Here is a 25,524-nt window from a genome sequence, read left to right as displayed (position 1 = left end):
ATACCTAGTCAGCAGCAGATTGTGAGGTATGCTACAGTCACATCGATGTCATAATAGTGCTTGCATAATCTTAACTGGCTATCCTGGCCATGACAGACTGAGAGGCCAGCTGCCTACCAGGACAGGAGCTCTTTGGAGAAAGGATGGAGGAAGTGGTGAGAAAAGACTAAAACATGAATAATCTTGTGAGCGAACAGGAGGTAACTGAGAGAGGTAAGGGTCAGCATTGTATTTTCTAGATCCAGTCTATATTCACACACACATTCAGAAAGCCTAGGCATACAGATAGATTAGTTGTAATGTTCTCCATTTGTATGACCAGAACCTCAGCTGCTGTAAATCAGTGTTGCTCTGTTGTCTTCCTTGTAGCTGTGTTGATTTACACCAGTTGAGGACTTGGCCTACTGCCTCTGGACCTGGAAACTTTCCTGAGAATCTGAGTTTCTATTGAATGTTATGGAGGAGGTCTGACTAAGCAGAACTCTTAAAGCATGTGCTTAACTTTAGGTCTCTTTGTTGGCTGAGAGTTAAGCATGTGATTAGGATGCTGAATCAGGGTGTAGGTGCCTTAATATGGATTTAGGATCTTAAGTTTAGGCACCCAGTTTTGAAAATTTGGGCCATAAATTATTATTCTGTATGCTATCAAACCTCATCAATTGATAGTAATGAGGGAAAGGAAGATTATTTTACATGGGGATCTACTTGAAAGGAGCAAATTTTCTTCATTATGATTTCCCCCCAAACACACTGGGTCCTTCAGCACACAAACCTGGTCATCAGGCAGAAGGAAGAGGATTTACATGATTCCCAGGTCATCTTCTCCTCACAGTGTTTGGGCACCTGCAGAATCTTTACTGGATAGTGAATTAAAGAGGCCAGCACCAATTCTACTATCAGTGGTAACCAGCCAAATCCTTTTATTTAATTTCAGGTGTTTATAATGAGGTTGTTTTGCTCCTGGCGCATATAGCTGACCAAGATAAGGACAGAATTGCCCTCAGGATTGCTTCTATAGCTAAGACCAAGCTGGCTAGTGTTGTGAGAGTTCTGCTGGAGAAACTGCAACAGGATAAGGTAGGGCAGTTTCATGAAATTAAATCTGCTTTCCATGTGTCCACACCAAATTCTGCCTGACTTCCTGGGGGAATGCATGGGGGTAATTCAGTATAGAACCAGCAGCATAATCAGTATTCACCCTTCTATCCTCATCATGCAAAATGCTGTTATTACAGATCAGGCTGATATAATGCTCTATAAAAAGAGCATTGTCCGTTTACACACAGTGGAGTACATGGGTTGTATATAGTAAAAGTACACTATAGGACCTGCAGTAATCTCTTCCAATAATACTTTGCCCTTCTTTAGCATCTTCATCCAAAAATCTCAAAGCACTTACCTAATACTAATGAATTAAGACTCACAGCACCCTTGTGAGTATGGTAAGTATGATCCCCATTTACAGATGAGCAAGTAACTTAATTCCCTGTGACACAAATCAACACCACTTAGCAAGTTAGTAAAAGAATGTGAATAAAACCCAAGTGAACTGACTCCCTGCTCTCTTATTCCTAACCAACACTCATGTCATCATAAGAAAGATTATTGAGATTATAGCACTGAAGGGACCTTATCTATATATTTTCTAGTGGGGGGATTCTGCAACAAAAAAATAAAAATGATGCACACAGTATTTTAACATTTCTGCAAATATACAATATAATTGCACCAGTTCAAATTATTTATTTCAAAATCCCTGTCCGCAAGTATGTCTGTGTCAATATAGACAACAAAAAGGATTGAGGAAATGTTTTTTGACAAATAGATTCCTTACTATGCATATTAATACAGAACTCTGAGTAACAATTCATTTCAACTCACTAGAGAGCCATATTTCTTGCACCCCTCATGGCTTGGTGGAGTCAGGGGTAATGGAGGAGCTGAGGGAGAGGGAGGTAAATTGCTGGGAAGCAGCCTGGGTGTGAACTTGGAGGGTTGCTGGGTATGGATGGGAAAGGTATGGAACAGGTTTTTTGGGAGGAGTGGGGAGGAATTGTTAGGGAGCTTCCCCCATGCAGACACTGGCTGACTCCTAACCTCTCCCATTCAGTAAGGCATCTGCCCCTGTCTCCATGTGTTCCTGCACCCTCATGGGTCCTTGCACCCCTTGTCCACATGTGTTCCTCCACCCCCACTCAGACACCCACTCCCCCCATCCCCATGTGGCTCTGTGCCCCACTCAACCACCCCCTGTCCCTGTGTAGCTCTGCACATCCCTCCCCCCTGTAACCCTGGGTCTCCACTCCCATTCAGCCCCTGCCCCAGTCTGTTCTCCCCCACTAGCCCTTATGAGCAGAACCGAGCTGCTTGTCTTGGCCTCCTACTACTTTAATTATTTGAATTACTTGATTAATTATGAATCTTTTGGTTTTAAAGAATAAAATTGTTGCCTAATCCAGAGCTGCTTGTATTACGTAGTGCTTATGTATTCATAAATTATCAGTGACGATTTTCAATTAAACAAATCCTCCTGACATTTAAAAATTAATGGAAGGAGCTTCTCCCCAGTGGAGCTGTGTGTTCTGATTGCAGTTTGCAGAAGCCTCCTTTTCAAGCAGCACCCCTGGAATGTTTAGCCAATCAAGAGATCTGATTGGCTCTGAACATTCCAAAGGGCTTTATGACCTTGGCATGCAGGTTACCTAGATTTAGAGACGCCCAGGAGACAGAGATGGAAAAGACCTATTGGATCATCCAGTCCATGTCCCTGCGAATGCAGAACCATTCCAAATGGCCATTTCCCTCTGGTTTGGCAAAACTAATTTTAAAAGCCCCTAATGACTGAACTTCCACTATTTTCCTAGGAAGACTATGTCATAACCTTATAGATCTGTCTCACAGGTGAGGCATTTTTCCTGTTATTAAAGTCTGAACTGTATGTCTTTTTTTAGTTTAATCCCATTACTCCTACTTTTACCTAAATGTATTATACTAAAAAATTCCTCTCCCTCCCTGATGTTCACACGCTACACATAGTTGTATGGTATTATCATGTCTCCCTCATAGTCATCCTTTGGCTGCATCTGCCGTAGACAGTTCTTTCAGTCTGTCTTCAGTAGTAGAGATCTGCTCAGGCCCAGTTTTGAAGCCCAACCTGAACTGGCCCCAAGCCCACTCACCTCACCTTGAGAGGGTTGAATCATTTTCCATCCTGGTCCCAACCCTTCCCCCCAAACCGGATATTGCCACTGCATCCTGCTCATGGAGCCGGCGCAGCGGCAATGATGTGCAGCGATGGCTTCATCCTCTGACATTGCCCCCTGTTGTGCCGATCCCATGAGCTAAAGGAGGAGAGCCGACCTGACCTGAGCCTAAGAGTCAGTTGTTTTTTCATCCAACCTGACCCTGATGCCTGTAGTCAGGTCCCATAGGATTTGGGTCAGGTTGCAGGGCTCTATTCAGAAGTCAATTCTGCCACCCCCCTGCATTCTTTTTTGCTCTCCCATGAATTACTTCCAATTTGTTGATCTCTCTGGGAATGTGGTGCTAGAAAATGCAATAATCCAGATGCAGTCACACCTTAGATGAACAGAGAGGAACTGTCGTCTTCCTGCTTTGTGCCATGATCCCTGTGTGGAAAAGACCCAACCCACATGGCTCTTTGTGGTAGCCGTCACCCCTTGCGTATACACGTTGACTTGGTTTTTCACTGTCACCCCCAGGGCACTTGTTGCTTCCCACTTTTCTCCCTCCCATTATGTCAGTTACCTCCTTTCCAGATGTGCTAGTTTGCAGTTTTCTGAAAGGAATCTTGTTCTCTGCTCAGGTTTTTTATTTCTCTGTGTCCCTCTCTATTTTTTTTCTGTCCCAGCTGATACTAAACTCCCCCATATTTAGTATCATCTGTGAATTTCTACACTGATGGGCCTCATAAAAGACACCTTTGAGTGTGCGACTGTCAATGAAGATCTAACTGCTGAGCTAATTTCCCCTGGGAGCTGTTGAGGACTTACTGCGGGAGTTGGGTATTTTGTAATTACACATTTACCAATTCTGTCTGGAGTGGCTAGAGCAAGGGCAAGGGGCTCCTTTTTATTGTTTGTTTTCAATAAATGAAACTCGAGAAGGGGGCAGTGAAGGAGGCTTCTTCTGGCTTTTTTCTCTGCAGGAAGATTAAAATATGTCAATTGTTCGGCTGCTTCTGAAGTGTTGCTAATGCGGTGATTGTGGAGGGCATGGCATGTTTGACACCAATTAAGTCAATGGAGTAGTTGTGTGAGCATGCTGGCTGAGGAGTCAGTGTGGCCTAGTGGATAGGACTCTGGATAATGACTCAGGAGACATGGATTCTCTTCCTGGCCACGGACCTGCTCTGTTCTGATAAGACTTGGGCTAATCATTTCATGTTTGGATTGGAAGCTCTTTAGGGCAGGGGCTTATTTGTCAAATTACTGTGTGGTCATCAAGAAAAACTTTTCCCAATTGTTTGTTCTCTTTTCTGGTTTGTCCCCAGCAAAACAAAATAGACATTTACTATATCCTGGAGGAGGTGTTGTTACAGCAGGACACTGGGGGCCTAGAGATAAGGCTAGTGAAAAAAATTATAAGCCTAGCCTCAGAGCAGATGAGAGACACTCAGGTAAGTTAGTTCTCCTGAGCTACTAATCAAAGGATCCAAAGCTTTAACTAATTAAAACTCTCTTTTTTTTGGGGGGGTAAACTATATACTGAAACGAAAATGTATTCTTCTGTTAGAGGCCCACACCTTCCTCCAGACCAAAGCCCAGGTCCTAGACAGCACTTGTGAGTTTTCCCATCTTATGCATGTGCACATGTGAAAGTTACACATGTGAGGATGCAGGATGCACATCTTTGCAGGATCAGGACCTGAGACACATGATATCAGACACAGAGACAGGCCTATGGTTTCTTAATGAGCACGTCTTTCCCAAAGTCTACTAGGGATTTCATTTTTGATACTGATGTTATGTGGGAGGTGCTCTGATACTATAGGGATAAGTGGTAGTATAAAGCCCTAAGACAGACAGAATCTAGTTTGGCAGCAGGAAAACCCATGGAAAAATCTCTCTCTTGTTCCAAAGGAAGTCAGCCTCCTTTTGGGGGACAGTTTATTCCAGGAAAGCTCTCTGGATATTTTGAAGCTGCCTAGTCTGTGTCTCACTGCCTCCTTAGGGAAGGACGGGGCAAAATATCATGTGACTATGGTGACCAGTCATCCACCACAAGGTGCTAATAGTGAATAGTCTAACTAAGCAGCTTGCAAGCAACTCAAAGGCTGAAAATTGTTTAGCCAAACGACTCAATGAATATTTATGACTAATGACTGTATCCGCAGAAAGTTGGGTGAGTTCATTCGGAACTTATGCACAGAAATAAGAACTTGACTCATATAAACAACTCTGGCTAGTGCAACCGGCTTCAGTTACTTCAGTCTTTCTCTTTTTTTTTTTTTAGGAAGCAACAAATGAAGTAAAAGTGGCAGCTAGCAACACGTTAGTGACTCTGGGAAGCTGCTATTTTGATCATGTCATGTATGAGCTGCACTGTCATCTGAAACCACCGAAGCTGCCTGAAGAGTTTATTTTAGTTATGCTGGGCAACCTGTCATCAGCCCATGGTATGGTAACTTCCATCTTTTGTTTCAAAGTTATCGTCTTTCATTTAAGGACAGGGGATTACTCTCTCTACCTAAAAATGTTGCAGCTAAACAGAGCTCTGCTTGAGTGTGTGCGTGCGTGCGTGTGTGGAGAGACAAAGGATTCACTGCTCTTGCTAGTTCTGGCTTCCAGATCATGAGCTGTCCAGACGGTGGTGCAAGCTCTAACTTCTGCCCCCAACTGAAGTTCCTTAAGGATGGGAATGAGTGGAAGATCAGGTCTAGTGGAGCTCTTCTCCACCCCACTTCCCATCCGGCCCCAGTGCGCTCTCCCCTTACCCTGGGAGTGAGTTGGGCATCGGGCACAGCTGTGCACTGGTGCAGGATTCCTCTCTTCAGGGTGAATCCCCCACTGGCTTTCAATGGCTCCTTTAAAGCCATTCTGCTCTGCTTACACAGTGCAAACTGGCCTAGGAGCCCATAGCATCCTGCCCCACAATGTTTCTAAGTGTGTTCTAAGAAGGCGGAGAGCAGCCGATTATCTGTCTTCCTTCTCTTCTGCCTTTCTCTGCAGCACTTAAGTGTATCCCTTTTGTGAGAGTGACCCTGAACGCCATGTTCTCCATGCTGGAGTTAGTCAAGGACGCCAGGCTGAGACAAGCATTTTGCAGTGGTAAGTGCCAGCACTTACTGCAGGTGCCCCAAATGGATATTTAGGGGGTCTCGGTACAGACTGGAGTGACTGACCAAGTTTGCAAACACGCCCTGAACTGTGCTCCCTGCCCTGGATTGCACCAGGTGCTGTGTTCCTTGGCTCCCGCGGCACTCAGTGAAGTTGAGAGTGCTCCTCACTTTGCAGGAGGCGCTGAGCATTTGTAAGTTCAAGCCCTTTATGACTCATGGATATAATTTAAAATAAACAGACATAAAGGCTGAAGCTGCCCATCTGCCAGCAGTCTCCTGGGGGAGGAGGTGAAGGGAGCAGATTTCAATACTGTACATTTAAAAATCCCATTTCCCACTCCTTCACCCATTCTCTCCTCTTAGTTTCTTTATCATCATTTCCTTTCACCCTCTTTCTCTGTCTTCTCTTCCTCTCCACTTCTCTTCCTTTGCTTTTCAGGTGATGCTCAGTAAGGGGTTAATCCTGTGCCTTTGAGGTAAATGGGAATTTTGCCATCGACTTCATAGACAACAGGATTGGGCCCTAATTCTTAGAAGATTCACCTACTTTTAGGGCAAAGTGCTCCCCATTACGTTCAAATCCCAGTAAAGCCAATGGCAGTTAGGGGCACTGAACATCTTTCAGACAAACTGTAACTCAAGATGAAATCATCCAGTGTTAGGGTTAAATAAACAATAACTGCAGAGAACATGAGTCTTTCAGAGGAGAGCTTGCTGAAATATTTTGATTTTTAATTATATTTTCCATAATTTTTTCCCCAAATTTGATGAAAAACAAATGTGAAAAATGTCAATGACAAGTCTGATCAGGAAGTGTGCATCCAGTGTTTCTGAGTATCTAAAGAAGTGGCTGAACTTTTTCTGATTTTTGAAAAATAGAAATGATTTTTAAATTTTGCAATTTTGAAAGAAAAACACTATCAGTAAAGATTTGTAATTTAATTTAAACTGCTTTTTCAAGCAGCTCTAATTAAGAGGTAACAAGGAAGGGAGAAAAAATTGTCTTCAGATGCTGATAATTGAAAAAAGATTGAGAGATCTGCAAATTAAAAAGCCTTTTGAGAAACAAGACACGGAATGCGGGGAAGAGAAATAGCTCAAAATTGATGTTGGATTTCAGCGTCTAGTCCTGAACTGAGCAGTAGCTGCCATGGAATTGTAGTAAACTTTAGGCCTGGGTGTCTTCATGGATAAAGCAACTTCTCCTCGTTACTAACGTGTCCTTTTCACATTGCCTGTCTTCTCTCCATCCATGCAGTTCTGGAACAATGGTCAAGGGCAGTACGTCTCTTTTTGGCTAACTGGGACAAGTGCTCATTTCCCAGAGTGGGCAAATTGCGACTCTGCAATCATTTTCTTCCCGTCTACTCTCATGTGACCAGCAACTGGCTGACCTGTGAGGAGCTGGAGGTGAGAATTGCTGGTTCTCTAAACCTTTAGCAGAAATTGTAACGTTAAATTCTGTGTGTCTGACACTCATTGTGATGATGGCATTTAATGGTAGGTCCTTTTGGATGGAACAGAGTGTCATGTAAATCATCTAAAACCCAAACATTTATAATGTCACCACATCACGGAAATTCTGTCTGTACGCAGTGTACATGGATTCTAGTTTTATGCACCTAACGTGCAGATGAACATGGGATAGTGGCCTAAATTAATTCCTCCATTCAGCCCCAGTGGAGTTCCAGCAGGGATGAGTTGGCCTAGAATGCATACTAATCTGGGGAATATTTTACCTGGTATAGTTGTGAGGTGCATTAGGATATAATCCTGAAACCAGCCCTACGAGTCCCGGTTCTTTACCAGGAAATATTGAGATAGGCCCATTCCTACAGTGGAACAAGGGAAGCTGCAGGCATTAGAAGTAGAAAAGGTGTGCCCATTGGATGATACTGAATGAATTCGTAGGAACATAAATTCTGTGTCTCATCTATGCAGCTCAAGCAGGCTATCATCAAAGTCCTTGGTCCCATAATGAGCCTCCTGCTACACAAAGAGGAATATCAAGATCAGATATTTGAACAGATCTCATGGCTCCTTGAGCAATATAAGGAGAACACTGATGTTTTTCACGTCACCAAGGTGAGGTACCAGTCCTTAAGGTAACTGTCTGTGTCTGCATGTATGAACTGCACGAGGAATTTTCTGCCAGTGGGGTTTCCTGGTTGAGACAGTGACTTTTTAGAAAATAAATATCCACATGAGTTCTGGGTTTATACACATGGTGACCCAGGCAATGAGATTTGTAGGTAAATGCCTCTTATGAAAAGCATCCTCTGTTTCCTGGGGAGGATGATAAGGAGATAAAAAAACAAAACACCTGCCTCCCTCCCCAACAAGATCCTCCCTCCTTGTGATTTCCCAGTACATCCTGTCAACTCTGCGTGTCTCTTTTAGTTCATAAGCTCCTCAGAGCAGGGGCTGCCATATGTTGTCTCTGGTCAGTACCAAGCCAATGGTCAATGGTTGAAAATTAATACTAAGGAGGCTTGAGGGTGATTGCTTTGGATTATGTAACTAGATGGATCTAAAAGCATTGCCTGTCTATTTCATCTCCCGTTCTATGCAGTGCTGTTGTAGCCATGTTGGTCCCAAGATATTAGAGCACCAAGGTGGATGAGATAATCTAATTAAAGATATTGTCTCACTCCCCTTCTCTCTCTATTTCATCTACCCTGAGTACCACATGAGCAAGAATTAAGGGGCCATATTCTGTCTTCAGTGGAGCTACACAGTTGTAAATGAACTCAGGAGACAGCTATAACTTCTTGGTAGTGATATTTACTCACCATCTCTGTTGGTTGAAGCTTTCTGGTACAGAGTATGTGGTCACTTTTGGGGTTGAAATACCCATGATTTGGAGGGAACCAATGCATCATGGACTTGTTTGATAGCATCAGGGCACTACAGAACTGCTTCAATATAGTAAAATCTGTAGATGGCATCAGAGACATTCTGGAAGCTTGAAGCAGCAAAGGAGAAAAGTGTTTAGATGCAGGAAGGAATTCGATTTTCACCTTTTTTTTAATCAATAACCTGGCAGAGGACATAAAAACATCTCTGATAAAGTTGGCAGATGAGATAAAAATTGGGAAGTGGTAAAAAATGGAGAGGACAGATTCAGAGAGATCTAGATCACTTGGTAAACTGGGCGCAAACAAAGGTGCATTTAAATATGGCTGAATGTAAATGTGAGCATCTAGGCACAAAGAATTTAGGCCGTACATACATGATGGGGGATGCTGTCCTGGGAAGCAGTGACTCTGAAAAAGATTGTGGGGATCATGATGAATAATCAGCTGAACACGAGCTCATGCTGTGGCCAAAAAATCTGAAAAGCATAAAAAGGGGAATCTCAAGGAGGAGTACAGTGGCTATTTTACCTCTAAATCTGGCACTTGTGTGACTACTGTTGGAATACAGTGTCCAGTTCTAGTGCCCACAACTCAAAAAGGGTGTTGATAAATTGGAGAGGATATTGACAGAAGAGCCACAGTGATTAAAGGATTAGAAAACATGCCTTACAGTGGTAGAATCAAGGAACTCAAACTATTTAGTTTAACAAACAGAAAGTAAAAGGGTGCGTGATTGGGTTTACCTACCCTACATTGGTTCAACATGGGTTAATCATACTTTATGGGTCAAGGAGGCCATGGCCCCTCATCTCTGCTGGGCATGCTTCGGCTGGAACTAGGATATAAAAGAGAGCCACTCAGCTCAGTCTGGGCTGGCTGCCGAAGAGAGCAGAGGTGCATTCAGGAGCGGTGCCAGGGTTTTTGGTGCCCTAGGCGCAGGGCCGGCTCTACCCATTTCACCGCCGGTCCCGCGGCTTCGGTGGACCTCCCGCAGGCGTTCCTGCGGAGGGTCCGTCCCGCGGCTCTGGTGGACCTGCCACAGGCACACCTACAGGAGGTCCACCAGAGCCGCCTGCCGCCCTCCCGGCGAAATGCCACCCCCCCCCGCGCAAATCCTGGTGCCTTAGGCGACTGCCTAGCTCGCCTAAATGGAAGCGCCGGCCCTGGGTACATTGCAGGCTCCTGCAGAGAGACTGCCAGTGCTCCAGGATTCAGAGGCCAGCCAGACTGTGGCTGCAACCGACCCTCAACCGCCCAATGCCAGAGATGGAGGAGAGACCACAGAATCCCTGAATGGGAAGTAGCCTAGGTAGACTAAGCACTGAACCAGTTGAGGCAGCGGGCTTTGACTTGGCATGTTTTGAAAGGATCCCCGCTGATTTGGTGGCAGATACCTCTGCGGCAAGACTGGGCCCTGGGCTGGGACCTGTGGAATATGTAGGACCCAATGGAGGAGGGCTGGCCACTAGGCAACACTTCCCTGCTGCAAAAGGTGGTTCTAATGACTCTGGCCACTAGGCCGCATTGCTCTGCTGCCAAGGGTGGTTCCATTGACTTTGGCCACTAGGCCGCACTGCCATACCTAGAAGGGGAGCCCTACAGACTCAGGCTGTTTGGCCGTGGACCCTCACTGAAGGGCTGCTGCGCTGATCCCAACCATTAGGCTATGCTGCCTAGGAGTCAGGACTGCTGCGGTGGCTAGGGAGACTAGGCCAGCTGGGCCGCCCGAGATCTACTTCATTTCCTCCACAACCCCTGGTACCACCTGACAGGGTGGACCTATCCTGTGACAGGGTGACTTCATGACCGTCTATAATATCTTACATGAGGGAGTCATGTTTTATAACGGGCTCTTCAGTCTAGCAGAGAAAGGGGTAACTTGATCCAGTGGCTAGAAACTGAAGCAAGACACATTCAGACTGGAAATGCAGTGTCCATTTTTAATGGTGAGATAATTAACCATTAGAACCATTTACCAAGGGCCGAGGCAGATTCTCCCTCACTGACAGTTTTTAAATCGAGATTGGGATGTTTTTCTAAAAGCTCTGCTCTCGGAATTATTCTGGGCAAGGTCTGTGGCCTGTGTTATACCAGAGGTCAGACTAGATGATGGCAATAATCCGTTCCGGCCTTGGAATCCACAAATCCCCTGAATCTGCTTCAGTCACTACATATTGCTCCTGTGTGTGCCACCATCTGACTTTCACCCTCTGTTGCAGAGTCTGAGCCAGCTCTTGGAGGTCTCTGGTGAATATAAGATCCCTCTCCCTAACGAGAAGTTTCAAGCCATCTGCAGTGCTCTGCACAACCAGGTGAGGGGTGGTTTTGCTTGGATCCCTTGAGCTTAGGCACAGCAGATCTGAAGCATATTAACAATCCAAATCTATGAAATGATAATGCAGAGCCTGGGGACCGCCTCATGTCTTACTGATTTCTGCAGGCTCAAGAGTAAGCAGGTAGAGGTCTCATTTTCTTAGCTAATATCCAGCTCAGTTTGTAAAGCAATTTTACCATAAGCCGATTATCAGGGGGAGTCAGAGTTGTACAGTAAACACTGTGGCTGTGTCTTGATTCGATGAGCTCTGCTGTTCAAAACGCTTTAGCTTCTCTCATCTAATGTATTGGACATTGTGTTTGATTCTTGCTGTGCATCCACCTGGGGTTCAGAGCTCTAGTTGGACAAGTAGGAAGTGGAAGCTTAGAAATTAATTGAACATTTTCTTTTCAATTGCTTCTGATTAGTTCTTCTTTGACCATTTCCCTTCTTCAAGCTAAGCCGCTCAGCATGGAAAATCACACAGAGCTGGTCCATTGTATAGTTCAACTAGGTAAGGGGAAGAGACTCTGAGTTACACAGTAGTTTCCTTGTAACTTCCTTACCTTTGTAAGGTATGGTAACAATAAGAGTTCTGTCATCAGTGAGGATGTGATTTCTTCCCTTGTAGCCCGTTCTTCTCCGGAGGATCTGATAGCATTTCTGAACTCGCAGCTGAAGATTAAGAATGAGGCTGTTCGTGTGACCTCTTTGAAGCTGCTCAGAGCTATTGTTGATGCTGACTGTAAGTAACACAGGAGCAACTGTGCCAGCTGCCCTCTTGGCCGACATGATGAGGGTTGAGTTGGGGACGTCCAGGGCAGGGCCGGCTTTAGGAAGTGCGGGGCCTGATTTGTGGGGCTTGTACTCACCGGGTGGTGCCCTGAGACTTCGGCTGCACTTGGGCGGCGGGTCCTTCACTCGCTCTGAGTCTTCTGTGGAACTTCAGCAGCGGGTCCTTCACGTGCTGCCGAAGACCCAGAGCGAGTGAAGGACCCGCTGCTGAAGTGCCGCCAAAGACCCATAGCGCTGCCGGGTGAGTAAAAATTTAAAAGGTCACTGGGCACTGGGTCCTGTTATGTGCAGGGCCCTGTCAGGCACGGGGCCCAATTCAGGAGAATCAGAGGAATCGGCCTAAAGCCAGCCCTGATCCAGAGCTAAAAGCATGAGCTACTATAGATTGAGCTAAAGAACCAAGGCTTTGTAGGCCCGGCAGGGCTGTAACAGACTCATCACCTCTGCAAATGGGGCACAGAATCTCTATAACACACAGTCACCAGTGGTCTTGATATCCACTAAGGGGCAAAATGCTGCCCTAAGTTAGCCCCCTATGGCCACACAGAAATCAACAGGTTCAACTAAGTGCTGAATGTAGCCCAAGATATTTTTCAACTTCAGATACAGAAGTTGACTTGGGGCTAATGCACATTAACAATAATCAAAAATAAAATAATATCCCTGACTTGATAATCGTCAGTATTAGACACTATAGACTAGATTCTGAGTTCTGTTAATCTGTGTAAACACAGATTGACCTCAGTCTATCTAATTCTTTTATACTATTTCCATCATGGCAGCATGATGGTACTATTTATAGAACTGGAATTACTTTAGATTTACACTAGTGTAACTGAGACCAGAGTCTGGTCCTATGTTTTCCCCATTGATTCTGTGTATGAGAGAAGCTTGATACTATTCTTAAATAGGGCCTTTTTGAAATCCGGGATTCATTCCAATGTGGAAAGTGAGTGTGTGGAACAAAGAAGTACTGTACACCTCTCCTTATCTTTCAGTGCCCGAGACAAGACCGAAAAAGTTTCTGATTGTGAAGGCAGTGAAATCCAGTTTCAGTGATCAGAATGCTACGGTAAGATTGTGTGTGGAGCAGTGAAATATTTCAATTTTTTTCAATGATATGGGATGAATGGACATCTGGGTGGAGCTTTCATTCAGATCCAGAGGACAGACTGCAGACTAGAGAAGGCATGTCATTCTCCTGATTGTGTTAAATAGATCCATGTTTATAAGCCAAGGAGATCAAATCAAAAGCATAAGGACTCTCATATCCTATCTCCTATTTCAGGCAGAAGGGATAACAATAACTCATGTGTGTCATCTCTACCCTTGCAGGTGAGGAAGGCAGTTCTTCATTTCATCCGAAGGCTGCTCAGCTCAGAAAGTGTGGAGAACTGTGCAGCATGGGATATGGTAGCACATGTTTTCAGGGAGTTCAGTGTGTCCACCAGCAAACTGGTAAGGAGAGTTCTTAACACTTAGGACTTGGTCCTACCATTCTTGTATGCTGACTGCTCCTCTTGCCTTCAGTGGGAGTTTTGACTCAAGGACAACTGGACTGAAGGATTAGAGCCAGAATCTGATCAGTTATATTGGTGTAAAGTCAAGGTAGCTCCACTGACTTTAGAGGCGTTACTCTGGATTTATACTAGTGTAACAGATCAGACTCTCACACTGGGTATTTACATCTAACATAGTTATCTAGGTTCCTCAACCCTCTGAGTCATTGAAAATTCTGAAAACACCATTTTTCAGTGAAATGTTCTTGTACAAGGAAGCACATCTCTTTGTTTTCAATAGACTCTCCAGAGAACATAATGATGCCCAATTCTGTGGCTGTTGAAGCAAACATAAACTATCAGCAAAACACCAAGGTTATGCAGGTTGCATCACAGACTGTCAAGAGCCTGGAAAAGCTTGCTGCATATTTCCCTCACTACATGCTCTAATCTACATGTACTAGTTTAAAAATATCTTCAATCCGTATTTCTGCCCATGGACACAGCCAAGAGGCTCCAGACACTTTGTGCTCCATGACTGGATCCATGATCTGTATTAACAGAAACAGTTCAACTTTACAGTAAGTTGTTGAAGATCTTAGCTCTGCCTGGCCCCTTTTCTACAAAGTTGGAGCTTGTGGCAATACTCTCCAAGGGCCTTTTTTACACACACACACACGCGTGCGCGCACACACACACCCATCTTAAGGAAGGCTGCTTGTTCTCCTCGGGCCAGTTTTGCTCTCCTTTACACTGAAATCAGTAGAGTCAATCAATATTTAGTCCAGTGTAAATAAGAGCAGAATTAGGCCCGTTGATAGAATCACACTCACTACACATGAAATGACCAAGCTGGTTGGGGCATCAAAACAAATAGAGTGGATCCCCCTGGTTCTGCATATTGATTTCCACAGGGCAGAGTCTGAATGTTTTTCCTCAGAGATAAAAAGATGAAACAGTTTTTCAAATTTAAAGAAAATTAACCCTGTTGGGGAAACTCTTTTGTGTTCAGTGAATCATTCCCTTCACTTTAGGGTTTTCCTAAGCCTGGGATCTGACCCACCAGTTAAGAGTTTCCATTATTCTCTTCCCTTCAGATGTTTGTGCACTTCCAGTGCAATATAAAAGCAGGCATAGGTCAATGTTCAAGATGGCTTTGTAAGAGAAGGACACTGATTCTCTAGCCAGTGTCTTGCTACTATCTAATAAGTTCTATAGAGCTGTCTCACAGCAGGGTACAACACTTCTCACCCAGGCTATTCCGGAAGAAACACTATCCAAACCCTGTGCACTGACATCCTGCAATGTCTGGACACCTCAGTCACTGGAATGACCCAAGTAAGTGACCTGCTGCTACTGCTTCTTGAAATAGGGACGTTCTTCCTTACCTTCCTTGTACCTCCCCACAAGGAAGCTTTTTGCACACTCAGCATAATGGAGGAACAGAATGTCAAATTCATGTCAGGGATGTGACCCCTTCATCATGGAGTAAGTGGTTCACATTAGAGAAAAGATAGAAAGCAACTGAACTGGAAGGAATCATGTTGCAGAGATCTTCTCTTCATTCTTTCCACTGTCTGAGTGCAACTGCCCCTTAGGTCCCCCATGAATACTTCTGACATGTAGATTTGGTGATCCTGGATTTGAACAGATGCTGGGGCTGGGACTGTGCCTTATATAGGTCTGTAAAGTTCTGGGTGAGTTGATGGTGCCATCTAAATAGCTCCATAATGCTCTAATGCAGGGAAAGAGGATTCATCTCTGGGTGAAAGCCAAATTGCTCACCAAAGAAGGCCGTGTATTTAAAAGACAGAGTGAGGGGGCATCGGACAGGTAGAGTGAGATGATGGGGAAAGAGAGAGATGAGGTGATAGGGAAGGGAAGGGTCAGTGATGAATAAAAGGAGAAGCTACATGAGAGGGGGGGATTCCGACAGCAGGATACTGGAGGTGGGGTGATGGAAATAGCTGCATACTGAACTGTCGTCTCGCTCTTCTCTGCAGGTGTTATGGCCAAGGCTTCTCGAATATGTGGTGCCAGCTCAGTACACTGGTACTTTGAAGCCTCTCTGCAGATGCCTTAGGGAGCTGGCTGAGAAAAAGCAGCAGGAAGGAGAAGAACCTGCTTGCCTCAACTACGGTGGACCAGGTTTATAACAGAAACTCTTTCATTTATTCTCTCCAGGCACACTATGCAATGAACAGGTTCAGTCTGCTCCAGTTCTCTCCTCTGCAATGAGAAGGCTAAAATGAGGGATGGTCTTGTGATTACAACATGGCCATGGGAGGGAGCTAGGAAATGTGGGTTCTGTTCCCAGATTGCCACCAAAATTCTGATGTGACCTTGGGGAAATCACCTGATCTTTCTCTCTCAGCTTCCCCACTTGTGAAATGAAGGAGTAATTAATGCCAACCTCATAGAGGTGCTGTGAGACGGAATTCATTCATCGCTGTAAAGCATTTTGAGAAGCTCAGACTGAAAGCACTATGGAAATGCAAATTATGATCAGCTGCATTCAACATTGGTGGGCACGTTGAAAATGGCTAGGTGAATAACATCAGCAGGACTCTCTGAAAGTCTGGCAGAATTCATGATATTCTCTTTCTTTCCCTAGTGAGACTCCCTACACCCCAGGGGCTGCTGGCACGACTCCTGGTGAGTAGACCATGAGAATAGGTTTTCTGTGGAATGTGAAGTGGGACAGTTAACTATAAAAATGGGTTTTCTAGCTAGATGCTTGTAGACAGGCTGAGGAATGTGTATGATTGGATCTCTCTGTCTCTGCCCTCTCCTGAGACACACTGTTCTGCATCCTCGTACTAGCTAGAATGCTTTCTTCTTCAGGAAGACACTGCAGTAGAATCAACAACTCTATTGTATAGTCTCCACAATGAGAGAGTCTGAACTATTCCCCCCCTTCAGAACACACTGGCATTGTGCTGACCAAACTTAGCCTGTTCTTTCTCTCTCATTGACAGGTAGTGGCCTCGTCCCCTTATGCAGGAGAAGGACATGGATGTGCTGCCTTGCAGTTACTACAGGCCCTGCACCAAAATATCCATGCAGCAGTGGGTGAGATGTGGGTAGTAAAGATCCCATCTCTTCTGCAGTACATTGAAGGTAAAGTGCTAGTTAGGAGGAGTGCAGTCCATGGAGCATAGAAGGGAAGCCAGAAAATGCAGCTTCATATTGACACGTGTTGTGCCATTCCTGTTGCAGTCCATGGGAACAGTGGGGAATTGAAATTGGGCTTCTAGGCCCTCACTTTTCCTTCATCTGGATAACTGTGAACCACTGGGGTAAATCCAGAGTTGAACCACTGAAGCCAATTCAATACGGGCAGAATCAGGCCAGGAAGGTTTCAGCTGAATGGAAATTTTACAGCAGTTCCCCCCACACCTTTGCTAGGTTAATGTTTGGGAAGGTGAATTACGCGTGAAGCTGGAGGTTAGTGAAATATTTTGGGGTCCCATATATAGTCTGATTTTGCAAGCTGAATGTTTCTGAAAATTAAACCCCATGTTTACTTTCAAGGGTGATTCAATTAAAAAACCCAGAGTTTTCCTTTCTGTAAGGAAACCTGAGCCATAAAAGCTAGGTTGGCCAAGTGGGTGCCCATGTAGACTCTAGGTATTGTGGGCCTAATAATGTCTTTCAGCAATTTTACAGTGGTATGAATCTATTGACCTCCTCAGTCAGTGTAGGCTGGGCCTAATAATGTCTTTCAGCAATTTTACAGTGGTATGAATCTATTGACCTCCTCAGTCAGTGTAGGCTGCGTCTACACTATGGGGTTATGCCAGCAGAGCTCCAATGACGTGGCTGTGCCATTGTAGTCTCTGTGGAGTATGACAGACCCTACGTGGAGCACAAACCCGATATGTTTCTGATGAAGGTCGGACCCCACAATGTTCAAGTGGATTTGATAGTCAAAAAAAGATTTTAAAAATGAGCTGTATTTTCCCTAGTGGTTGTTGCTGTACAGAGTCCCCAGTACTGCCTTGTGCCAACATTAAAGAAGGGTAGGTTAGAGCTGGACATTCAGAAACAGGGCCAGATTCTCAGCTGATGTAAATCAGTATCATTCCATTGACTTCAGTGAAGCTACACCCATTTACATCAAGTTAGGATCAAGTCCAGAATCTCTTATTATGCAGGAAAAGTTTGTATTCCCATTAAACCCAGTCTTCTGATGTGCTGAACCGTTTTCTGAGATGCTAAGTACACTCAGCTCCCATTAAAGTCAAAAGGAATTGGGAGTGCTCAGCATCTCACTCCTGGTGGGTTGACTGACCCTGAATAGAAATGCCAGCAGGGTACATAACATGATACTTTCTGTTGGTCCAACAAAGAACGTTGGCGTAGGTCCCATTTAGCCTTGACAGCTCAGGTATGTTACAGCTTGGCAGAGCAGGGGTTTTCGAAGGACTGATTGCAAAGGAGATTCCTGGGATGACTCTTCTTGCTAACCTAGCTGACATTATTGTTTTGCCTCCTGCTTCATAGGAAACACAGAGAATTCCCTGGACCACGTGCGGTGGGAGCACATGCTGCTTCAGGTACAAGATGGCTTTCAGCTGTATTGTCACAGCTCTCCCTCCCCCCTCCAAATGTATCAAGTGGGGAAAAAATTAATGATAAACTATTCATTATAAGCAGAGCTGGTCAAACTATTTCATTTGCAACTTTTGTTCAGTGAAAACTGGCCTTTTTTATTTTCATGGGACATTTTCAATTTTTTTTTTTTTTTTACACAAAACAACCCAACCCAACTGGAAAATGTTCAGTTTTTTTTAACTGAAGTTGATTTTTGGGTTTTTTTTTTTCATTTGCTTTCCTGTTTGTCTCCTTCCCCCCGCCCCGGCTTTTTCAGTCACAAAGTGGAAGAGAGGAGGAAAGGCCTGGGGATGAGGGATAAAGGGAAGGAAAGGGGGAAAACCAAGAACTGAATAATGGTCATTTTTTATTTTGAAAAGCAAAATATTTTTGTTTCTTTCACTTTTCATGTGTGTGTTGAAAAATCAAGAAAACCAAAAATCCCACTTGTTTTGTGAAATGGACTTACCATTGTTCAACCTGCTCTAGTTATAAATAACTCTGTGTTGCCACTGGGAACAACACAAAACTTAACGAGAAAACCAGCATGCTCATGGTGCTAATGCACCACTGGGGGACATCGAAAGGATTCTTTTTTTCTCTTTGCCACTCAAAAGAAAATTTGCTGTGAGAAACCCCAAAAGGAAAAGAGACAAGACAGGGTTTGGTGACTGTATCTCAGGGAGAAGCCTTTCTGCTCAGAAAGAGCTCTTTGCAGCCTCGTGTAAATCCAGACAAGGAACATTTTGATGGCAAGTGCTGAAAATGAAAGGAAGGGACCCAGTAACAAATACGCCCCAGAAGGTTTGCAGTTCCATTTGGGGTTGGATTACACTCTAGAGTTCCCCATTCCAGATCCAGCCTCCTTTGAAATTCTTTGGGCTAAAAAATCAAATAAGATTAGGTTTTCTTGTGAGGTTTCTGAGATTTCCTGGCTGTTGTTCAAAATTCGGGCCTGAAACAGCAAAGTGCTGAGAGTTACTAACCTCTGGCTGACTTCAATGGGAGTTGAGGGTGTGACCCTGGGTCCTTTGGGTGCCCACTGACTTAGGCTACAGGATTGGGGAGGGATAGTTCAGTGGTTTGAGCATTGGCCTGCTAAACCCAGGGTTGTGAGTTCAATCTTTGAGGGGGCCACTTAGGGATCGGGGGCAAAAATTGGTCCTGCTAGTGAAGGCAGGGGGCTGGACTCAATGACCTTTCAAGGTCCCTTCCAGTTCTAGGAGATTGGTATATCTCCAATTATTACCTTTTATTCCCAGGATTCCCTGGATCTGATCTCTATATAATCAAAGGGTGTCATGTAAAGCCTTTACTGGATACCTGTGCCACACGGCTCATCATAATCATTGCACAGTGATGCAATGTTATGGTGTTATGGTTGTATAAGGTGTTATGGTTGTATACTGAAATTGATGCTTTTAAGGTCTGTGAGTTGGGGCTGGTCACCAGAAAGTGATAAACAAGTTTCTTTCAGGCAGGAGATGCTTATCTGCCTGTGAGTAATTATTCACAGTGGATGCTAATCAACAGAGGAAAATTCTAATCAAGTGATTGTGAAGTCTCCAGAGGAAATTTGATACAAGAAAAACAAGCAAACAATAGGGGGTACCCTGTTTTCAAATGAAGACAATGGATGTGTGGAACTATATCTGGAGGTCCAGAGGTATCTGGCCCCAGGTAACCTTCACCTATTGGACGAACTGCCAGCTGGCTTGTCTTATGAATGGAGGATCACCTTTGGTCTGGGTGTTTCATGCTGGGAGAGAGATTTGGGGGAGCTATCCTTTGTGAGACAGGGGAATGTTTGGTTATCTAAGTTCAAGCTCTAGAAGTGTGTTAGGATTTTATTTTTACGTAACCATTTGTTTACATTAATTTTACTTGCTGCTTCTCAACTCTCTGATCTTTGTCAATTGAACTCTACTTGTTTTCACTATAAATGTATCTAAGTGTGTGCAATGGAGCGGTGATGCTGAGGTGAAACTGGTAAGGTGGTGTGTAGCAAACCTATGAATTCTGTGAGTGTCCAGTGGAACAGGGGCTGGACTTTGTGGGGCTGCAGAGAGGGTTCGGCGGTTGGACTGTACCAATTGCTTATCTGTAGAAGGACAGTGGAACCTGGATGGGGTGAGAAGAGGGTGCTTGTATTTCCTGTGGCTGGCGGAGCACAGAGAAGTCTTCCTCATGCTAAGGGCAGGTGGTAGTGAGGTACCTCACAACCCTGGAGACCCTCAGGAGGTGGCATAAAGGGTCCATAGCACTTTCAGAGAAGGTTCCTGGTCCTTCGTAGTCCAGGGCCCTTTGTTCAAAGTTTACTGGGCCCATCCTCCATCCACTATAAAATCACTCCTCAATGGTCAGATTTCTTGGCTCCATCTCATTCTCCAATTCACTGTCCATCTGGGTTTGGGGACTGAGAAGAATCATCAGACAAAGGTTAAAGAATAACAGCAGAGAAAGTCTGGGTTGTCGATGTTTATAGTTCTCAATAGGGAAATAACCTTCCCATGACATCTGAATATTGGAAAGTTTACAAGAGAGAACAAGGAAGAAAAAAAAACACCAAACAAATAAACAAACAAACCCTACAACAACCCCCAAATTTTTGCAATTAACCATCTGCTTTAACTCTTTCTTTTACACTCAGTTCCTAAGAACATCTCTGGCGATGATAGATGACAGTGCCTGGAGCAGCCAGATAAGCCTTGAGTTGAACCAGCAGATGGCCGGCTATACCAGCCCCTCCCATGAGAAGGTTTGTTCTCTGTTCAGGCTTAGTTTCTAGTTAATTTCCCTTGAAATTCTGATTGGGGGGCTGCATAAGGCTTCTCCCAAGGCCTTATTACTTTATATTTTATTCTGCATATAAAATTTGTTTTTACTTGTTCCCTGCTCTCTTGCCCCCCTGCCCTTCCAATATTTGCTTGGACAGGCTGCTTGTCTGTGCTGCATTGTTGGTTCTCTGGCTGGGCTAGATGATGGGATGTTTCTGCAGTATGGGTGCTTGGACTTGGCTATCTTGTTCTTTCCTGAGTGTTGCTGAGCTGGGTCTGTACTGACTGGCACGTTCTGTTACTGGTATCTCAGTGCTGGTCTCTTTCTTTCAGAGTTTCCTGTATAAGGCGCTAGGAACGTCCTTAGCAGTTTGTCAGGACCTGGTCCACGTTAAATCACAGCTTCATACATTTTTGACAGCAACAGATTATATGGAAGCCCCTGAGAGACAGGTGAGGACTCTGTCCCTCTCCCCACTTTACCAAGTAATCCCTGAATGCTCCCTGTGGGGCTCAGCTCTGAGCTGGCCTGGGACAGATGCCATTTCGCTTCATATCCTCTTCATTGCTGTTCCACTCAGCCCCCGCTGCCCACGGGTCTGACGCCTGACTGGCGCTTTACACCGCTTCAGCTGAAAGAAATGGACTCGTGGGTTAGATCCTAACCAGTATTTTTCTTGGGTGACAGGGAATCATTTCCATCCTCGCATTCTCTGCTGAGAGCCACTTGGACCTCACCCTGAACGCACTTCACGAGTTTGGGGCTGCAATGAGCAAGGTTACGATTCCTGGGTTCATCAGCCGCCTGAAGGTAAAGGAGCCAGGGGCTTCTCTCCAACTTCCTCTCCCTCTAAAGCAGGGGCAGCAACCCTGGGGTAGTGTCTGCTCTGCTCAGCTAGCATTGTCCCCCGGTGTATGCGTTCTACGTGATGCCTGCAGTTAAGCAGAGAGGAGCACGCTCTGGAGCTGGGGTTCTCTCAAATGATTTTTATCATCTGATGTCTCATGGCTTGAGCGCCCCTCCCATGCACAATGTGTGGGAACTACCTCAGTCGCTTGCATGAAAAAGCATTTAAGGTATTTTTAGCATTTTTTTTAATCCCAGTTAGTAGCTGGAAATGAGGAGGTGTGGCAAGCAACATGTGGCCAACCAACCTGCTTTAGGTAGACCACCAGTGGTCTACGGATGACAATTATGGAACCTGTGATTTAGAGCAGTGGTTCTCAACCTGTCCAGATTAGTGTACTGCTTTCAGGAGTCTGATTTATCTTGTGTACCCCAAATTTCACCTCACTTAAAAACTACTTGCTTACAAAATCAGGCATAAAATTATTAAAAAGTGTCATAGCACATTATTACTGAAAATTGCTTATTTTCTCATTTTTACCATATAATTATAAAATAAATCAACTGGAATATAAATATTGTACTTGCATTCTTTGTAGTCTGCTGTAAAACTAGGCAAATAGCTAGATGAGTTGATAAACCCCCTGGAAGAGATCCTCAGGGGTACACAAGTAGCCCTGGTTGAAAACCACTGATCTAGAGGCTAGAGCAGGAGACTAGGCCTCTGGGCTTCCACTGCTGGCTCTGCCATTTACTCATTGTGCAGCCTTAGGCAAGACATTTAGCGCCTGATCTTGTACCTACCAGTGTCAATGACTAAGCTCCCGTGTACTTCACTGCTGTAGGTTCAGCATTTTAGGCTCTGTGTGTCAGAGTTACCTAGTGGGAATGATGGAGATACTAATATCTCCACACCTCACCGTTATTATATTGCTTAAATACTTTTTGCAAGTGGTTTGAGATCTTTGGCTGAAAAGAGCTTTGCAAATGCAAGCTGCTATTGCTGCTGTGAGGAATTCCTCGGTCAGCAGCAGATCAGAATTCCAAAGCAAAAGGAATCAGAAGAACTTTCTGATTGTCTAGGACTACCACCATGGGAGAAGAGGCAAGACTCGCAGCACCCTGATGCTGACCTACAGCAGCGTGGCTGTCCATGCTCCAAAAGACCAGCTTCTCTTCCGAGTAGAGGCAGACATCACAGGGAACATCCTTCTCCATTACAGAGCCAGTGGTCAGGTAAGAGCTTTTGCGTGATAAGTGTCACATAACTCAAATTTAAAACTGTAATGGACGGAGTGTGAGCTGTCATATGTTGTATCATTTTTGTTGCTCTTCTTTGTATTTTCTCTAGGTTTTTCTATAGTCTTCTGAAATTCTGTAGACCCCAGCTACACAGTAATTCAGATGCAGTGACACTCAGGCTATTCAGAATAACACTCTAACTCCCCTCATATGGATGTGTATCTAGCTCTATCTTTTATTACCCAAGAGAGACTAGTGCTAGCCTGTATGTAGTTGATTTGCTGTCACGCTGTTTCTTGGACTCACTACTTCCCTTACCTCTTATCTGTCGTCTTGTTTGTCTGTGTGCTCCGTTATTTCTGTTCCCCAGGTGCCTGACTGCTGGTCCTGACTCTCATCTCAGTGCCACCTCTTCACGTCACTTTGCCATTCAGTTCTGCCTTGTCTAACTGAGACTCTCACTTAGGCATTGCCAAAAACAGTTGAACCAAACTGAGATCTTCCAGTAGTTCACAAATGCAAATATTACGGAGGATGGCCCCTGATATTGACCTCTGGAAAACACCCCCTCTGGATACCTTTCCTGCCTTTTGGAAGATTTAATAATAGTGATTTCTCTCTGCTCCATAGTCACCAGCCAGGACATTTTGAGGTTGTGTGTTATGTGGGACTATCTACATTGCTAATAGCTGTTTTGCATTTCATTTTTCAGGTGCTGGGCATCACTGTTGCGAACAAGGTACATTCTAAATAATCTGCCCTCTGCTTTTGCGTTTTCTATACACAAGTTGCTTGTTTAAATTGCACAGAGCTTGGTTTCCTTGCTACATCAAGCAGGAGTCCTGGCTGCTCTGGTGTAAGTGGACCTGGATTTATTTGATGAACCTGGGTTTTCTCTTCTTCTGAGGTGGGTGCAGAGCCAGAGTCCTCTACCTTCTGGGGTCTGGGGACACCTCTCTCCTTCTCTGAGGCTAGATTTAATTCCTGATCTTTATCGTCTGGACTCTGGTTCTTCTCTGTTTCTCATCCACATCCTCTTGTTTCTCCTTCTGGATTATGTAGGACATGAACCTAAAATTAACCCTCATCCACAATGTCATGGATATTAGCTGTGCCATCTTGGAGACCAAAGACTCCCAGGAGTTCGAATTCTCGTACAAACTGGAGCTCCTTGGCTACATGCTGGTGAGTGATTAGGAGCTTTGAGGACTGAAGTACAAGAGAGTTTGTTGTAATGTATTGAGACTGGTTTTCCAGGGAGATGATATTTTATCCATTGGCTGTGACTGTACTACTGCAGTCTCATGAGCAACCTGCATGGCACCCAGAATGCTGGGTCCACTCTGAGCTTGGCAGGGATGCTGACATATTGTGGGCTGTAACTGGAAGGAATGGCTTGTGTCCTGTGAGTTCTCTTTCTGTCCTCTGTATAGCCTGCAGATGGCCCTACGGTCCATTGCTGAGGCAGAGAGCCTGCTGGGCACGGCGTCTGTTTATTCCAGGTCTGGCATATGGCCCTGTTTCAGGGTGTGAGAGGAAGGCCTCTCTGCCTTTCAAATCCATTTCCCATTTTTGATGTCCCTCTTCATGCATTTCAGGACTTCATTAAACAAGAACCACTGGATTCCCTGGCATCTCCAGTTCGCTACCAGGCGATTCTTGCCATTGGACATCTGAGGTAGGCTATTTTCTGCCATATTTCCTGGCACTGTGATGCCTTATTTGTTAATTCATGAGTGTCAGCTTGGGAGCAGTTTAATGCCTGCAGGGTTTGGCTCACCAGGACCTCCTGGTGGGGCAAGTGGGGCAATTTTCCCCAGGGCCCCCACGAGAGTTTTTCAGGGCCCCTAGAGTGGGGTCATTCACTCCGGGGGCCCTGGAAAACTCTCACGGGGCCCAGGCCCCCAGAGCTTCTTCTGCTCCGAGTCTTTCGGCAGCAATTCCCCGTCGCCGAAGACCCCAGGCCCCCTGAATCCTCTGGCCGTGGCCGTGTGGCTCACATGCTGCTCACCAGCAGGACTTTAATTCTTAAGGATTTGAAAGTGTCCATTTGGGGGTTTGTGCTCGAAAGACGCAAGATTGGAGGTTGTGGGGCATGCAGTACAATGGAGCAGAGTTCAGATGGGAGGGAGGTGTCTGGCTAGCTGACAGGGGGAAGGAAGCTTGTGGGTTTCTCTAAAAAGGAGACTTGAAGTTTTAGCTTTACTTCTAGATGAGCCAATACTTAAGAGAGGTGCAAAGTGAAGGCTTGTTCGCATTTGGGGTTCTAGATTGGGACAATCTCCAGTCATTGGA

This window comes from Mauremys mutica, chromosome 5, assembly GCF_020497125.1.
Source record: "Mauremys mutica isolate MM-2020 ecotype Southern chromosome 5, ASM2049712v1, whole genome shotgun sequence".
Classification (NCBI taxonomy): domain Eukaryota; kingdom Metazoa; phylum Chordata; order Testudines; family Geoemydidae; genus Mauremys; species Mauremys mutica.
The sequence above is the reverse complement of the archived record's forward strand: the minus strand, read 5'-3'. Positions refer to the sequence as shown.